General features: G+C 33.5%; 1 long non-coding RNA gene across 1 annotated transcript; it reads left to right on the top strand.

Annotated features, from left to right (window-relative positions):
- Window positions 1–3694: 3694 nt before the first annotated feature.
- Window positions 3695–4609, top strand: LOC103696225. The gene is made up of 2 exons (XR_602370.4): window positions 3695–3954; window positions 4095–4609. It is a non-coding gene; the product is annotated as an uncharacterized LOC103696225 (long non-coding RNA).
- The last annotated feature ends 2473 nt before the right edge of the window (window positions 4610–7082 follow it).

Below are 7082 nucleotides of genomic sequence, written 5' to 3'. Positions count from 1 at the left end.
TAAGTATAGACTTATGAAAGTTTTGATCATTGCATATTTCTTTTTAATTACATATTAATTACAATCTTCCAGTTCTTAAATCTCATTTTCAGATCTGAGTATTTGTAATTAATCATATGTAATCAGATTTAATTCATGATTAAATCCTTATGATTCATGTTCATGTATCGCATATACATAACTTCATGAATTAATTCAAAATAACATACATCTTATGTATTTTTTTTATTTTTTATTTTCAGATCTGATTTGTTCTTTAAAATCAGAGATCAATTGAATCATTAATTTTATTTAGATCTAATCTAAATATTATTATGATTTCAGATTTGTTTATGTTACAAATCTTAACACAAACATGCATCATATGCATTCAAAATTTCAGATCTAGTTAATCATGCATAATCAGCAATTAAATCAATCATAAAAAACACTTTAGATCTAATCTAAGCATGTTCATGATTTCAGATTTAATTGCAAGAATTAAAACATAAAAGTTTAAACACGAACTTGGCTCTGATACCACTGAAAGTGATTCCTAGGTTCTTCGGTGTTTAGCATGCTAATTTTTTTTTTTTTAAAACCATGGCTGAACCTGATCGATGTTGGAAACCCTGGTGGTCGCATGCATATATTTTTAAAAATTTTACAGCGGAAGCATGAATTAAACTATTTAATTCTTATACATGCTAGAGATCATATCTCTACAACAAAAATAGATCCAGGACTTTAAACATTTATCCTAAACAAGTAGGCATGATTCTATGTCTAATATGTAGTCATGCAGAATTTCAGCAACCTAGTTGATTTCTAATTTTAATTTTTAATGAGATCAGATCTCATACCTTTTTGCTTTGAGAACTTTGATGATGCCTTGATCACCTTGTATAGCCGCACATGTGTCCGACCTCTACGGATAGTCCATGCGAAGCTCTAGGAAGATCCACAACTGCAGGAGTGCTAGCTCGTGCAGAGGTGCTGCAGTGGCTGAATTTTTTTCCCTCGAAGCACTCAACTTTTGATTCTTCTTCAAGAGAATGAAGGATGGAGATGAAGGATAAGAAGGAGGAGAGAAGGTGGCTGGCTCTCAATTTTTTTTTAGAATTTAGAACCCTTTCTAAAGACCATCTCTACAAATCCTAAGTGTGGGGGTCCTTTTATAGCCAAAAGACCCTCCACGCCTCACACCTCTTTTGGCCAATAAATTTGGCTGATAAAATTCTCAAAAAATTCTGGCGAATTGACAGCTAAGAGACGAACAAATTCTCTTTTAATCTTGTGCCAATAATCCCTAAAAATCAGGAGGTTATTGCACCCCAAACTTCAGCTGCATGCCACCCTACTTGATGCATCATGCAGTCCCTACAAATTAGGGATTTGATTCCTATCTTTTTAGGAAGATTTGAGGCGTCATATTTTTCTAGAAAATAGCCCCACGCCTCCTCTTTCCTCACGCTAAAAATCGATCAAAAATAAAGAGGATAGGCACCACTACTTTTAGGGATAAGGATGAGGTGTCTTTCTTCTCCAAGAAAGAAATCTAGGGTCCTAAATTTTAGGAATTCTTCTCTATAATAAATTCTGATTATTTGAACTCTTAATCCTTATCAAATAAGGACTCTTAATTGACTTGAGTCAATTTTAATCCAATTGGGTCAAGTCCGATCAATTAGGTTATGCCCAATCGGCTCGGGTCGAACCCGATCGAATTAGGTCAAATCCTAATTTAGCCCAAATTGAATCTAATTCAATTTGGCTTAATTAAAGTCCAATAATTCAATCAAATTGAATTTATTAGTAATCCAATTACTAATTAACCCTCCAATAATTCAATAATTATTTTAATACAACTTTTGCTTAGGATAATTTGTCAATCGAATTGACCAAATTACCCCTAAATGATTCTTAATCATCAATTAGCCATTTGATCAACCTAGAAACTTCTATACGTGTGACCCCATAGGTTCGAACCTAAGCCGGTAGCACAAGAACAACTTCTTGTACTAATCGAAATGATCATCTACCAATGGTACCCGACGTCCGGATAGGCCGAATGATTGCAAAGCAACATTCAAGAATCCTTGGACTATGGTTACCGTATAATTTATCCCTATGACTCCTAAATGCCAGGATGACTTCAGTGTTCTGTCAACTCTGTAATAAGTGCATCCATGATGTGATTCAACTTTAAAAATCCTGTGACTCCTCATATGGATTACCCTGGCCAAGATTTTGCTAAATTAAACACAAGGCATTATCTTCTATTTTCAGGAGGGGTCAATTCCATCTTGACTCACAACCGACTATGCAAGTACTTGACTGCACCCAGTAACCTTCCGTCACTGAATTAAAAATTCAGGTAGTCCGGTACCAAAGTATAGTGAGTTGCTTGCTAGTCACAGGTTGCGGTCTCAGGTCAGAGGGCCAAACTTATACCCATATCCACTCGAAACATCTCTTGACAGTAGAGCATTCCGGAATTGGTCACGTTCAGTGAAATGTACTCCTACACTTCACCTGTGTGGCATACCAGTATCTCCACACTTCTTGGTTAAGAGGACAACCAACGTATATGTCACACAACGACCTAATCTCGATAATGCCGTCATCCTTGTAACAACATATCATTTGGTCGCGAACTTGTTTAAGGACTCGAAGATAAATCCTCATTTATCATTAATAAGTCCTAAGGACTTCATCATATAAGAGTTCATTTGAAGATGTAAAATGATGAATAATGCTTAAAAATACTTTATTGATTTGTCAATTTATTTACAAAATTCAATCATCAACATGCTGACGTTTGACATTTAGAATACAATTCCCAATACTTGTTGAAGCATTGGCTCAGGTTTGCTATGGAGTTTCAAACTTTAGGTTCTTCTTGGAATGCTTTGATTAGTTTTTCTAAACTAAATGCTTCTTAAGCCTTAATTAGACTTGGTTGGATTGGCTAGCTTGAAATGTTACTTATCAACTGCAAAGAACTATATGACATATTCTAGCCCATGCTATGAAGCAACTTGAAGGAAACTGCATCTATTTAGAATTAAATTAAAAAAATAATAAAAAATGTTGTGATTTAATAACACATCAAGCTTTCTTAGTAGCTTCGGCGGAGGATAAACTAGAAAGCAAAGAAAGGATCCAGACTGCCTAGTAGCTTCAAGGGTTGAAAAGAGATTTGTCAAGATGGAAGGATCCAGACTGCTTCACTTGATGCTATGCTTTATAATGTTTTTTACTGTGTTGGTAAGATTGTTGCTAGCAAATATGGTTTATCTTATTGCAGCTAGCAATTTCATCCTCTAGCAGTTATTTTTGAAGCTGGTATTTTGTAACCTCATTAGGCCTACTTCAAATCCCTTTATCTGCTTTTAGTGCCTTTGCTCTGCTGATTAACTTTCCTCTAAATCAGTTGGAGGTTTCATTTGACTATGTTTCATTATTTCGTAGAACCATTATAACTAGTGATATACCTTTTTGTCCTCTGCATCCTTCTTTTCTCCAACATTTTTTCTCATTCTTAATAAATTCAGGTCGCCTAACCCTTTTTTTTTTTTTCGTCAAAAAGAAAAAAACAATTTGATTCCCCACGAGACTCTGGCTGAGGGAAGTCCTGTTGAGGCTGGCAACGAGCGAATCGTCCCTAATCGGCGATTCTACGATCCTCCGTAATAGTGATCTTTCTCTCGAATCCAACAAAAAAAAAAAAAAAACAATTGCACATGATGCCTCACGTGCACTTCTCCCCATTAGCGATCCTCCACCACCTCACGTGCACCTCCTTCTCTCCTACATGAGCAAGGATGTCTAGTTGCCGGCTGCCTCATCCCGATCCTCCACCGCTTGATGCCCGCGCGAACCATCTTATATCCCATCCATCAGCACCATTAAATGCCGAAGATTGCGAGGATCGAGCTAGATCAGCGCTTGTGGACGCCGAAGCAGCTTCTTGTGAGTTCCTTTTTCTCTCTCCATCGAAACTTTTTTGTGACTTCTTTGCTGGATCTCGTAGGATCGGCTAGAGAATAGCCGCCTGATTTCATTGGTGAACACTCCATAACTAGGCTTTTGATGTCACCTGACTCTTCCAGTTCTAGGGTTTCTACTCCCGTGATAGAGCGAGCTAGGGGGATCTTTGGACATTGCCGAGGGATTTTTGAAGAGTTGATCTAGAGGTTGCTAGATTTGTGCTGTACTTCGATCTTCTTGAAGTAAGTGACATGACTCTTTTTTGGATTCCATCATGTAAATTTTACCCACCATGTTAGTGTAATGCCGGGCATGAGGCTTCATGATTTCATCGACAATAAAGCTTGAGATCATGGGTGAAAGATCTGAATTTTCTTTTGTTTTTTGGTAATTGTTTTGATTCATGCAATTCTTAATATCACTGTAGCAAATTGTAGAAGTACATGGAAAATGATGCTCCTGGCCAAATTCCTTTTTCTTTCTTCTTAAATCGCTATGGATCTCTGATCTGATGATCTCTAAATAGAAATACAAGGATCAATACAGTGTTTTCTCTATATTTCTATTGTTTTTCTTCATACTGTGTTGAGGTCATTGGACATTGCAAGATATTTTTGTGCATCTAATTGGTGGAAGATCCCTTTGCCCTTCTCTCTCTCTCTGTCTACACAGTCTATTGTATGTTTTCTTGCTACTGTAAATGCATGATATCTTGATTTCCTAGAAAACTTAGCTAGTATGATTTTTTAGCAATTCTTGATTTCTTTCTTTCATATTCGCTCCCTTGTTAATGTCAGTTTGTTATAATTCTTATGTTAGAATGTATTTAAAATGGTAGTACATGTACATCCAAGCTATGGTACTTTGTTTGGATTTGTAGTTGGTAGAGTCTAAAGGTAGATGAAGGAGAAAGGGTTGGTTTCTGTTTCATTTTTTTAGAAAGTTCTTCTTTTATTTTAGTTGATTTGTGAGTTAATCTTTGAAAAGAATAATGCATAATAGATAGATAAGTTTATGATCTGTTGAGACTTAAAGCAATCACTCTGCCACTGTCTGATGCTTGTTGCGACATCTACTTGGATCAAGATAACTGATATTGTCCAAAGGCCGAGTTTCCTTGAACCACTGGAGTTGTTATATAACTATATTCAATTAAGTCCTTGATAGGGATGTTTTTTTAGTTTACTGTTCTTTCTTCATGGCCAGTGAACTCTCTTTAGTCAGAGATATTGTCATGCATTGGTTTGTAGTTTATGGAATTGTGAATACAATTGATAATACTCTGGTTGTTTGAGAAATTACCTGAGAAATTCTATTATGATAGTCAAAGCCCTTTCTTGGAAGCCAAAAAATTAAGATGGCCCTGAGTCACTGCTAATTGTGTGTGTGCGTTTGTGTGTGTGTGTATATATATATATATATATATATATATATATATATATATATATATATATATATATATATATATATATATATATATATATATATATATATATATATATATATATGTAAAGAAACAAGAAATGATCCTAAAATGGTACTTGAAGACTAAAGTTTATAGAAGCATTGGTCAAATACTGGATGGCTGAAACTAGACTAGTATTGATCGGCTTCCACTGAAATTGACTGCAATCCGAACATAGTAGTTAGTTTTGGCTTGGGCTCAGCTGATGCTAGTCCATTTTAACCAAAAATATAAACCTAGCTTGAAGTATTAAAATAGTTTGATGTAAATACTATTGACACCAAAGGTTGTATTAGGTTATTATTCTTATTTGTCTCACTACAACAAAAATGATTACTAGCGGTATTTTTAAGTGCCGCAATAAGCAAAAAAGAATGCCGCAAACACCTTTATTGGCATTTTTGCGACATTTTCTTATATACCATCTTAAGATGGTGTCAGCAATTAATTGTCAGCAGTTTCGAAAAATACCGATAAGAATCTCTATTTTAGCGGCATATGTAAGTATGCTTGTAGTTTCGATCTCAACATTTTATTCAAATATTAAGTGCCGCTATAAGGAAAAAAGAATGCTGCAAATATCTTTATTGGCATTTTTGCAGCATTTTCTTATGTACCATCTTAAGATATTGTCAACAATTAATTGTCAACATTTTCAAAAAATACTGATAAAAATTTCTATTTTAGCAGTTTTCAATCTCAACATTTTATTCAAATATTTAGATGCAATTATATATACCACTAAAAAATTCTCAAAAATAAACTCTATAAGATAGAATTTGAACCAAAAGAGGATTCAAACTAGTGATCCCATGTCCTCTTAACAACCAACCCAAATTTGCACTATTGTTATGCAAAAATAGTTTATTTATCAATATATATTCATGCCATTAAATAATTATTTTTTAAAAACCTTTTCTTTTTCACAAAATGAAAAATGAACTTACTTTATTCTATTTTTATGATATTTTCAATTTTTACTATTGAAAATATTTAAAAAATAATTTTTGTGTGTCACCATGTTTATATATATATTTTTTTATAAACTCTATACGAATAGTTAATTCATGATTATTTTTATTTATGCTATACTAGAAAGTAATAACAATTTTTTATGCAAAAAATGTTAATATTATTATATTAAATTTTTATCTTAAATAATTTTTGATTTTTAATATTTTAATATGAGCTCGATCGAACCGGTGACCTATGTATAGTAATGCTAAGAAGATATATTAACTTGTAAATATTTTTACTGCAAAGGATTCCAATCATGAGAGATTTGATGACCACCATAATATGTTCGATAACATCTTTGATGATCTCGGTGCGACCAAACTCAAGCTTTGTATAAAAATTAACAATTTAAGGTTTAGCAACAATCTTCCAAAATCTCACAAATTATGATATTATTTACTAGCATCTTATATAAATGCCATAATAGTAGTTTTAGTTTCTAGTACTTCAAGTTATATGCCATAGAATACATATTTATAGTGGCGTTTACAATAAAGAATCATTAATAAGAAATAGTAATTGGAATATAGCAGTATTTATACTATAATGTAGCAGAAAAAGGGTTTTTAATTGTATATAATAAGAAAAATGCCACAACCAATTTGCCACCAAGTCATTTTTGTCGTAG

The sequence above is a fragment of the Phoenix dactylifera genome, chromosome 17, assembly GCF_009389715.1.
Source record: "Phoenix dactylifera cultivar Barhee BC4 chromosome 17, palm_55x_up_171113_PBpolish2nd_filt_p, whole genome shotgun sequence".
NCBI lineage: Eukaryota > Viridiplantae > Streptophyta > Magnoliopsida > Arecales > Arecaceae > Phoenix > Phoenix dactylifera.
This window is presented reverse-complemented; position numbering and strand designations above follow the sequence as displayed.